At 43.6% G+C, this 11894-nt stretch overlaps 1 long non-coding RNA gene across 1 annotated transcript in view; it reads left to right on the top strand.

The window, feature by feature from the left end:
- The first annotated feature begins 5156 nt into the window (after positions 1-5156).
- The window catches only part of LOC122902109, a 37155-nt gene continuing 30417 nt past the window's right edge, over positions 5157-11894 (top strand). Inside the window, exon 1 of the long non-coding RNA XR_006383739.1 lies at positions 5157-5436. This is a non-coding gene — a long non-coding RNA (uncharacterized LOC122902109). The remainder of the gene's footprint in view (positions 5437-11894) is intronic.

Genomic DNA, 11894 nt, shown 5'->3' with positions numbered 1-11894 from the left:
GAGAGGCAGTGGGGGGGGGGCGGGGAAGGCTCCCCGCTGAGCAGAGAGCCCAGTGCGGGGCTCAATCCCAGGACCCTGATATCATGACCTGAGCCAAAGGCAGAGACTTTAACCCACTGAGCCACCCAGACACCCCTTGCGGGAGTTTCAGTTAGAATGTCTCATTATCTCCTGGGTCAGGGATGAGCACTCAACTCCCAAACAAGCCAGCTGATGCTCTGGAATTTGAACCTTAAGTGAGAAACAGTCATCTGAAATAATGACTGTGGCTCATTTATCCCAAGGACAGGGGCCTGAAGAGACTGCCAGCTGGTTCCCGATACCTCCATCTCCAAAGCTGCCTGGATCCTGCCCTTACTGAGACCTGGTTCTCCAGATTTTCTTTCTATTCCGCGAGCTATCCCGTGACTTCCAGTTAATTCCTTTTTTTGCTTCTGTTAGACTAGATTTCTAGTGTTTGTAAACAGAGAGTGCTAACTGACAGATTTGGGAATTATATGCATCTCATTAAAATGGAAATATCAAATATTATATTGTTATTTTATTGCCTTTTAGAACTAAAAATAGTAATTGTAATAGTTAGCAAGTAGCATTTACCAAGTGCCTGCCGCTGCCCTAGATTAACCCTAGATTTGGTCCCCATAGTAGCGCCAGGACATGGAGAAACGGAGGGTCGGAGAGGTCAGATAACTTGATGTAGTTCACACACTGGTAAGGCATGGTACCAGGATTCCAACCTTGGCTGTCTGGTGCCACTTCCCTTGTTCTTTTTTTTTTTTTTTCTCTTTTTTAAAGATTTTTATTTATGTATTTATTTGACAGAGAGGGGGAGAGAACACAAGCAGGGGAGTGGCCGGCAGAGGGAGAAGGAGCAGCCGACTCCCCCCTGAGCAGGGGGGCCCGACAACGATGCTCGACTCAATCCCAGGAACCCGGGATCCTGCCTTGAGCCGAAGGCAGATGCCCAACTGATGCCCAAAGCACCCAGCAACCCCTCACATCCCTTATTGTTAATCCTATCTCTCCTCAGAACTGAAGACACCCTGTAAATTATGGGAGGAGCCACTTTGCAGGTGACCCCCTGCTGCTGAGGCCTCTTCTGCCCGGTGGCGACTTCGCATTTCTCATGTAACACGGTCCGAGAGCTGGTCTGAATGTTGCGTTTGCTGAAACACTGGCATGAAGAAGAATGTTCTCCGCTTTCCCGCTTTTAAGTGGCTCCACAGTGCGGACCAAAGGAGAGCTTTCCGTCCTCCGGGGTGCCTGTCTGGGTTTCTGGAAGGAATGGCTTCCTCAGCTTTTCCACACTAGCTCTGTGTATGGGATTAACAGGGTCAGCAGCAACTCTGGACGGGGAATCTGAATTAATGTTTTCATAGACAGAACTCTAGACTACAAATGTGGAATCCATCTTCAGTTTTCTGCTCCTTCTCCAAATCTGGATTCGCTACTTTCTTTATATCACTAGTCTTTCCCTATAGGTCTGGTTCCAATCGGGACCCCATCCAACTGAACATATTATTGATTGGAGGAGTGACAACAGGGGACACCACGCTATGTCAACGTTTCCTCTTCTTACCTGCCTGATATTATTACCTGATCAGGGTGAATCTGTCGGAGCACCAGCATCACTAGAGAACCTTTTCCAAACATGCAGATTTCTAGGCCTATGCCAGACCTCTTGGAGGTGGGATCCAAGAATCTGATTTTGATGTCACATTTGGAAACCACCGGCATAAAGGGAAGCCTTTGGAGAATACTTGGGATCTTTGACCCTTAACATGGTCCTCAGCTTCTCTGGGCGTTGATTTCACAATCTGTAGAATTGGGAAACAAGGTCATCTCTGTTCACCTCCCAAATTGTTGTGAGGCTGACAGCTGGGAAAACATTCAGGCAAATGATTTACTATTATTATTTTCAAGGAAAGACAATTTAGTAGGTGTTTGTGCTCTACTAGGGAAGTGGAGCTTGCAAAGTACAAGTGTTACAAATCACAAAATTCTCTCAAATGCAGATTGTAGGGGACGTGTTTATACAGACTCCTTGCCGTGGCTGGGCCTGGGTCTAAAATTAATCATCGAAGTCAGTCTTGAGAGTACTCTAGGGAATTCTCTGCCTGCACTACTGCTACAGTCCCGACCCCACACAAGGAGGCCAGAAGTTCATTTAACAAAGGAAAGATCTTTTGTTCCACGAGTAAAGAGAGGACCCCTCTTCAGTGCACACTCGTGAGATTAACAAGTTTACTTGGACTGACCCACAGCGGCATAGACTGCAGTCGTCGGCGGGTGCTGCTGGAGAGCAGCCTTGGAAAAGGCTCATGGTAGCGGGGAAGGGACTGGGGCCTCGGCAGGGCGGCAGGGAGGCGCTGCTCTCCAGTGGGTTAGAAAGTGCAGACTAGAAACAATAAAGAAATACGCACAAATACACACTTCAACATCATTTCTAGGACCAGCTCTGGTGTGATTGATACCTTATGTTTTTCCAAGGAGGCAGCAACCTCATCTTTCTCTCATCAGATTTGCCTGTCTTTTCTGGTGAAAGTTCAACTATCCTTAAGATTTTGCTTGAGGAGATAAGCATTTAAGTTTCTTATGTTGCAGTTGGCTCACATGTGAGGAGACAGGGGAATGGGGAAGGGAGGCTAGGAATCTAATTTCTAACTCAACCTAGAAGCAGTGACATTGATATTTGTCAGTTGGTTAGTTGAATGAGTCTTATTAAAATTAGAATTTAGATTCCCCAGTACAGCATCACAATTTTGCTGGGTTCTTTCAAGATAGCTATTATTCCCTTGGAAGAAAAAATTATATAAAGAATTTGCCATCAGTTCTGCCATTTCCCTTTTAAAAAAGAAATCATGTATGTTCTGCTCAAGGTCATGGATATTTTGGGATTGAAATAGCCAGCAATGTTGACATTTTTGGTCAACACTTGCAAAAAGGCAGAAAAGCACATTAGAAAAAAATCACAGGAAGTGAAGCTCTGGCTGGCAGAAAGCAAAAAGGAGATACGGCCTCGCAAACTTCAGCCCTCCCCAGCCGGCACTCTCGCTATCTGGTACCCCTGTGACGTGTCGCAGATATCAGGTCCTAAAGGGCTGCAGGCTCACACCAGTCAAAAACAAACACACCCCAAACCGAAAACAACTCGTCCCTGCCTGGAGGTTAGCATTAAGGGAAAAAACATTTTGTTCATCTTAACGTGAAAGTACAAACAGATTTATTTTGAAGACAATTTTATTGTTTAGGCCTCTGTTAGGAAGAAAGAAAGGAAGGAGGGAAGGGGAAAAATGAGGGAAGAAAGAAATACTAGCTATTTATATATGTATTAAATTTTTTTTTGTAGTAAATTTCTCTCCCAAGGTTTGCTAGAGATAAAACGACATATAGGACTGATTTGATATTCATTCTTTTCCCTAGCAAGAGGTCAGAGAGGCACGTATAACCCAACTCTTTTTCCAGTATTAATCCTTTAGGGAAGTCTCCATTTTGACATGCGAATCCGTGCGACGCGAGAGTCACCGACGGCTTCCGAGGCATGTGCGAACCTTGACACCACTCCTTCCCTCCCACATATTTGCTTCTCGTTTTCCTGCCAAAGCAGGCGCAGGGGAACAGCTGGCTCAGCTCTTACTATTGAGAGAAAAAAATATGTACACTCTGGATTTCAATTTCTGCTGACACCATGTGTTTGAACTGGTAAGTTTGGACATTTTGGGTGGAAAAGGCCTCCTAAATCAGAAGGCCAGTCCTTCAGCAATGCAGACGAAGCAGTTGAAAACACACTCTTGGGCGCTGTGGACCACAGTTCTCATTTTGTTAGAAAAACCTCACGTCTCTTCTGTCATGACTGGCTCTTTCCTGTTGGAAAAATACAATTTAGACTTTCCCCTATATCATTTTTTTGAAGTTAGCACATGCATTTTTATCATGTACTCATTCTTGAAGTTATGTAAGATCCTCGGTGAATCCTTGCTCCCGCAGTGCCGCTCTCCAGTGCCGTCACCCCAAGCCGTGATACCATAAGGAAGTCGGTCTGGAGGACTCGGGGAGGGGGTCATCAAGTCCTTCCACTTCACTTTCGGCCAAGCTGCACCAACTAAATATCCAGTCTAAGAACGTGTGCTTCCTGTGAATGGTTTAGCACAAGCCCATAATCTCCCTATACTATAGCTCTTGAGGCCTTCCCATAGAGGTTCTAGAGGTCCTGCTGCCTGGGTACGTGGCTGGCTGGGTGCAATGGAGCTTTTAGGATTACACAGTAAAAACCACTTCATGGGATTACAGAGGATTCAATGAGATAAGTCGGTAAAGCATCCAGTATGGTCCCTGACAGGCAGTACATGCTCATTAAAAATGCTACTCTGAAAAACAATCTGAGGGGTTTGAAGTGGCGGGGGGGTGGGAGGTTGGGGTACCAGGTGGTGGGTATTATAGAGGGCATGGATTGCATGGAGCACTGGGTGTGGTGAAAAAATAATGAATACTGTTTTTCTGAAAATAAATAAATTGAAAAAAAAATGTTACTTTCTAGGCTAATTCACCTAGTTTGTCCACAATCCACTTGAATTAATTATATTGTCTAAAAGGGGAGCAAACAAAATCCCCAGTTGGGAAAGGGGCTGGGTTCCCAGTCAGATATAATTCTTGTTTTGTGATGTTTAGTGGGATTTAGCCTCTAGGTATCAAAGATCTTAAAACAATTATTAATGAGTGTCTACAGAAGAAGTTCGAGATACAGTCTCAGAGGAGTGCATGAGTTGGGACCCAGTGCAAGACGCACACGATGTATTTTCTATCTGTACTTGTCAACCTTTTGCTTTTGCCTGTGACATCTATCCCTAGCAGTGCAGAGAGGGATCATGCTGGAGTCTTGGAAGACTGCCAGATCACTTCTTTTTGAAGTGGCTGGTGCAGTTTCTGAGATGAGGGAAATTCCTGCTTGAAATCCTATTTATTTTTAGATTTAAGTTTGTATCATGTGAGCCGAGACCGGGAATTTGTATATGAAATTGCTCTTTAAGTGTAAGATACATAGAGAGCCAGTTGTGACTGGTTTGTTTAAGCCCAGAGCAAGGTAAGACTGTGAGGGGGAGGGACGGATCAGCTGCCAGCACATCTCAAGACCGTGCAAACCAGTTGGACATGCTCATGGGAGCGGGATGCACCCTGGGGGAAACCAGATCCAAAAATAATGGCCTGTAAGTGTCAGGCTGTAAAGGTGTCTCAGCTTGGATCTTCTGAGGCCGACGGATTTTGACAAAGATTTGCAAAAGCACAACTCCGTATTGTGGAAGTTCATCTACAATTAGAAATCAGGGATGTGGATTTTCATATGTGGTTACAGTAAGCTTAAAACAGGTTTCAGTCATCTGACATTCTACTTGTGATGATACAGAACACCGTTCGGCCCTTTTGTTGATGCCTGAAACGGTGAGTGTGGTACAATCGTAATGTTTCTCAAGAGTCTGTGCACACGCGGGGGTCCGAAGACATTCTCAGTTCCCTGTGTTTTGAGGGCTGAGCGTGTGTGTGTGCGTGTGTGTGTTTTCAGTTCAATGATGATATTTAAAATTATTGTTTACCCTTCGATAAATAAGAGTTTTCTTTTTACAGTAGTGATTTATAACTAAAAGGTGCTTTTATAGCTTGTATCTCAGATCATTGTGTTTTAAACCCAGAGCTTGGTGATTCTTATAAAGGGATCTATTCTTTTTATTCAAGCATGAGAAACACTGAAGCTTGGGCAGGTCATTCAACCCCGAGCCCTAATTTCTTGATTTTTAAATTACGATTTATTGTCTCCTTCAGAAGGTTTCTCTGGATTAAATGAAGACAATATTTATAAGTCCTTGGGACTCTGTAGGTCGTAAATAAAATGTTAGTTCCCTTCTCTTCCTGAGCTCCTGTCCCATTTCATAGGGATATACACAGGTACAGAACAGATAGAGAAAGGATTCCAATTCCAGATGTTTAGCTCTTCAGGAAGGTAGAATGGTTTGAACAAGTTGTTGCCATATATTAGAAAGTTACCCTAGTCATAATGTAACTTCAGATTCATTGAAAAGAGTCCCATAATTGGGAGTACAATGTTCACATAATCCCGGTGTAACGGGAGGGCCTTATGTTTTCCAGCCTCCTGAGATTATCCTTTGCATTAATATACAAATGAAAATTGCACAAACTCCCGTTTGCTTGCCCACGAGAAACTCCTTTCCCTTCTGGGTAATTCTGAGATTTCCCTAGAGTCTTGCCTGTCCTGTTGTCGTTTGTCACTTTTTATTTAACTTTCCTCTCAGTTCTTGATAATCACCGACCGTCTGGTCACCACACTCTAAGCCAGTCCTTGTTCCTCTTCTTTATGGCCCCCGAATGAAGACAGGGCCCCTTCCTTCATATTCTAAGGCAGTGTTAAGAGAGACGATTACTAGATTATGGTGGTTAATAAGAATTAAGGGACTTGAAACATGCCTGTCAAAAATCTCTGCCCCTGGGTTCCCTCTCCACAATCCATGAGGAGGCTTTGCCAGTTGGCTCTCTCTCTCCAGCTGGTGGACTTAGCTGGTCTTCAGATTCCATACGTGTTCCTGTGCTTTCTTTCCCCCAAGTCCCTGGACCTCCGTCCCTATTAATCGACTCATGGTGCTCAAACAAGATGGTCAGATCTGTATAAAGACTGTTGCAGTGTTTTTCCTCACAGCTTTGGGGTTGAAACATCCCCAAACTAAATATCAGTTATAAAAAATCTAGCTCTCTGGTAATGTCAGTTAGGTGACAGATTTTAGTCACTAATTATTTCTGTCATTTGAGTGAATTTGAACTCACTGTGCTCAAGGGATGGGGGTTGTGGGAGATGTAGGTATGTGTGTGGGAATATAAAGGGACTCCCCTTACCTGAGAAATCTAAAACAGCCGAATTCCTAGAAGCAGAGCATAGAACGGTAGATGTCCAGGGCTCGGAGGTGGGGGAAATGGGGAAGCATTGGTCAAAAGATACAAGGTTCCAGTTATGAAACGTCAATAAGAACTAGAGATCTGTACAGCATAGTACTTAATAGTTAAAAATGCTCTATTGTGTACTTAAATTTTTGCTGAGAGGGTAGATCTTATGTTGAGTGTTTTATCATAATAAATAAACAAGGGAGTAAGAAACTTTTGAAGGTGACATATTTATGCCGGAGGTGGTTGTGATGGTGTAACTGGTATCCAAAGGGGTCGTGGACCACTAAGTGCAGCTGCAGACTAAGAAGCATGACTGCAACTTTTTACCTGGGACTTTTTCATTTGCCCTTAAATATCACTTACTCTTCTCCCTCGGGGAGGTGGATCTGAGGCTTGCCCTTCTGTCTCCTTGTTTGGTCACCTCTTATATAAACCCTTTGTTTGCTGCATAACTCGATGTCTTAGTGACTGTCTTTGTGCACCAGGCAGAAGAACCTGGGTTTGATTACAATGGTTTCTCAGATGTACACTTACCACCAAACTAATAAGGTTATACACATCAAAATGTGCAGCTTTTTGCACTTTGATCATCTCAGTGAAGTGATTCTTTTTACGGGGCACCTGGGTGGCTCAGCTGCTTAAGCCTCTGCCTTCCGCTCAGGTCATGATCTCAGGGTCCTGAGATCGAGCCCCACACTGGGCTCCCAGCTCAGCAGAGAGCCTGCTTCTCCCTCTCCCTCTGTGCACTCCCTCTCTCAAAAAAATAAATATAATTTTTTTAAAAAAGGTGATTTAAAGAAAAAGGTTTATTTATTTATTTGAAAGAGTGAGAGAGAGCACCAGCATGAGGGGAGAGGGAGAAGGAGAGAGAGTCTCAAGCTGACCCCACACGGGGCGCAGAGCCCAGCGCAGGGCACCACCTCACGACCCTGAGTTCTCAGCTGGAGCCAAAACCAAGAGTTGGACACTTGACCAGTGCCATCCAGGCGCCCCACACCAGTGAAGTGATTTTTTAAAAAAATCTATAAAATATCTCCATGGTTCCTTTAAATCAGTTTCTATTTTATTCTAAAAGCACCTTTTTGTATTAAGAAATCACATGCATTACATTATCTTCATATGTTTATGTAAATTTAATAATAAAATTAGTAAAATTTAAGTATAGCTAGTGTAACTTCTCTAATTTTATATGGAATGTTTGGCACATAGCCACAAAATTAATCATACTGATTTCCCACTTTAGGAGATATTTTTATTTCTTTGAATATCATAGTCCTCTGAAAAAAAATTGTTTTGGAGGGGTCAAGGAAGGGTGACTGTATGTTATTAAAATAAGTTTATATATTTCAGTAGCAGAGAACCACATTTGATCTAAAAATAAATGATTTGATTTCTAATACATTCGTGATGAGTTGATTTTCAATTAGATTTCCGTGAGATTATGATAACCCCCCTTCAAAACAAAGGTGAGGTCATTATAAATGTAGAGAACAAACAAAGGGAAGATGGGCAAGATGGGTGAAAGGGGGTGGGAGTTCCGCTCACGGAGTGAGTGAGCCACATGAGCTACCGCCACAGCATCCGGAGGACCGTCCGGGATGCTGTGATAGGGACGGATGACGCTGGATGGCAGCTATGTTTGTGGTGAGCCCAGCACGGAGCACAGAGAATTTGAATCACTACACCCAAAACGAATGTAGCATTGTGTGTCAACTATATTAACAAAAAAATAAAAAGGTCAGGTTCTCATTTCATTTTTTAGATGTGTGGGGGGTTATATGGATAATGTTTTCCCAAGAATTGATACTATATAGAGGTTTGAAATTATGAAAAGGAATTTGAAATAAAATACCTCAATCCTAACCCACACTACCTTACAGACACATCTGATGTACCTTTTCATATTTAAGTTATGAATGAGCATTTAGGGAGCCCACTAGTCTCTCTTGACTGTCCACTAGGTCAGGGATGTACCCCAAGCACAGATATTCTCCTCTGTTTCCAAGATGTGTCACTTCCCATCGTCAAGAGGCACACTGCCCGGGTTTGGAGCGGTGAGGAACACCACCTACCCGACGGAGGAAAAAGAAAGGCTTCCTCGTCTCAAATTTAGTAATGGTTGATTTTGCTCACGTATACATTTGATTATTGATCATGGAGATTGTGATTATATGAGCAATTTTACTTGAAAAAATCTCAATTATGACTGTTTGTACAAAATGACTAAAGCATCAATTAATATTTTATATATGAATGTATACCAACAGACACACTTTAAACATATCAAGCTTTAAAAACAAAGACGCATCAAATCATCTCTTTAAATCCTTCACATGGTCCCCTCGTCTTCCTCTGAGTATTGGTGATTCTCATCTCCATCCCTTTTGAGTTTTCTTACCCCAGAGTGTCACCCTGAGGCACCCCATAGAACCCCAGGGCCAAGAAGAACGTAGTTTGGATTGCTCTATGGTTGGCTGCGTTGCAACATCCTAATTGCATCACCAAAGTAGCTGCATATGCATGTAAAATATTAAAGACTTGGAGAAATGGCTCAGAGATCACAGTTATCCTTAAACTCTGTGATGGTTCCGTGACCATCAAGGAGATGGAGGAGGCGACCAGCAGACAAAGCTCTACTCCCCCACATGTACAGTTACTCTTGTACCTGTTTACCCTCTTGGGGCTCACATGTAAGTTTTGTTAGAGAAAGAGAGAGAGAGAGAGAGAGAGAGAGAGAGAGAGAGAGAACACACATGTGCAACGGAAGTTGTGATTCTCGTCTGGGTTGAATCAGTCCGTGAAGAGCAGAGTCAGGACTACGGCCAGGGTCCACGGGACTGTTGGGCCCACACCGGCTGGGCATGTGCTCTGTGACAACCACAGTCCTACACAGGAGCGACCTTGTAAGGCCAGTCTTTCTCAGATGCTTTTCTTTCTTTTCCTCTTTTGGCTCTACTTGGATGACTACCGAGGTCTTCCAGAATGAAAATGGCATAGAAATAATTCTGTCACTCCCCATGAACACGGAGAGAGGACTTTTCACTGGGAGCCTTTATTCCAATCCCATTTTGACTGAAAGTGTAGAGAACTGGATTAGTTCGGTGCTTACTCATATGTGGCGTGGTTTTATATATTCTATGACAAAAGGGAAATACACGTGATTCTAGTTTAATGGGATTTGTACAGTCTAGGGTTTGCAGGCGAGGCATAGGGCCAGGGTCGTATAGTGAGGAGAGATACTGGAAGCCAGCATTCTAATTGAATTTATGACACGAGGTTGAGGAGGAAAATAGGGCGAGGGCAGATCCTAGGCCACGGCAGCCTTCGTCAGTATTGCTGACGAAGAATCGGCATAGCTCCTTTCCCAAGAGCAATCTGCGAAATCAGTGGACAGGACACGACCTCGTCTGTTCCTTGCCCTGCTGTTTGTGTGAGCCTTTGTTCTGGCAGCCGCAGCTGTGCAGCCACCATCTCCCTCCCGCTAGCGGCCGCCCAGGGCCGTTCCAGATGCTAGACACGCAAGCCTGCTCACGTGGAGGCCCAGGGAGGTCACTCTCATCTGGAATAGGCAGGGGCTGCTCCTGTTGCAAAGCTTCTGTCAGTCGTGTCATTTTTGTGGACGTAAGAATCCAGCTAAAATGTTAAATGAAGTGTCGACAGCCCACACAGGCATGAATTTATCTGTGTAATGTGGGATTGTTCTATTTAAAAGTGAGTTTCTGTTCTGGGTTTCTAAGAACATGAGCAATTGTCCATTATTCTCTAGGCACGACAGGGGAACATTTTCTCTGCTCATTCCTTGTTCTTTCTTCTTCAGTCCCCCTGTCCTTTCCCGTCCTTCCTCTCTTTCTTATTTCTCTGTCCCTTTTTTCCTGCTATCCCTGGGAGGTACAAAGTTGTACCCGACTTCTTATCTCTTGGTGTCTTACTCTGGCCAGATCCTCAATAATTTGTAAATATAAAATATATAATACATAATAAATTTATAATAAAATCAATAATATATAAGTATAATATACATTTATGTATGATGTATATGAAATATGTAAATATAAAAATTTATATTTGTATAAATTATACATAAATTCAATCTTCAAACCTTTTACCCATATTTGTAGATAAACTAAGGCACAGAGACCTCTGCCCTCAAGTAGATGGTATCACTATTAGACTATATGTTCCAGTCTCACCAGCCTGTGAATAAACCGAGTCACAATTCTTCCTTCCTATGGAAATGAACAAGGCACAAGCTTCCAGCATCCTCGACTGCCCCACGTCTGATCTTTGCCAGGCCCCTCCCTGCTGGGAGAATGTCACGTATGTACATGCAGGTGCGCCCCAGAGCAGAACTCAGGTTCTCCTACTTCAGCCTTTTGGTACCACAGCTCTACTGCTGCTTCTCCAGAGAATAGGGAAAGCATGGCACTTTAGGTAGGGAAGGAATAGTGGCCCCAACTGGGCTCTGAGGGTATTTCAGGGACACTGACACTGGGACAGAACAAAAATACAGATAAGGAAGAAAAGCCAGATCCCCTTATTCCAACTGCTGGGCTAAAGTGTTTTTCTAATAATTACACTGTAACCACAGAAAATAGAAAATAGCTACAAAAAATGATCTGGCCTCAAAGGAGAAGTTAACTGTAAAGGTTAGCCAGACCTAACAAAACATGTCTGTAGATCACAGATGTCACAAGAAACAGACTCTCACATAATGTCTACGAGTCATGTCTAGTTCCAGACCACTGACCACCAGCAGGTTTCCTGGTAAAGTCCTAATAAAAAGGCAGAGATGAAAAGCCCTCATTGGCAGCGTGGTTGGGAACTCCCTCACTCCTGAGAGCTTTTTCTGTATCATTGCTTAGTAGAACTCTCTGGCTTTGCTCGCTCCCCTTTGTCGGGGAGATTCATTCAACTCTGTGAGACAAGAACCTCGCTCACCTGCCTCACCA

The sequence above is a fragment of the Neovison vison genome, chromosome 3 (assembly GCF_020171115.1).
Source record: "Neovison vison isolate M4711 chromosome 3, ASM_NN_V1, whole genome shotgun sequence".
NCBI classification, from domain to species: Eukaryota; Metazoa; Chordata; class Mammalia; order Carnivora; family Mustelidae; genus Neogale; species Neogale vison.
The sequence above is the reverse complement of the archived record's forward strand: the minus strand, read 5'-3'. Positions and strand labels throughout refer to the sequence as shown.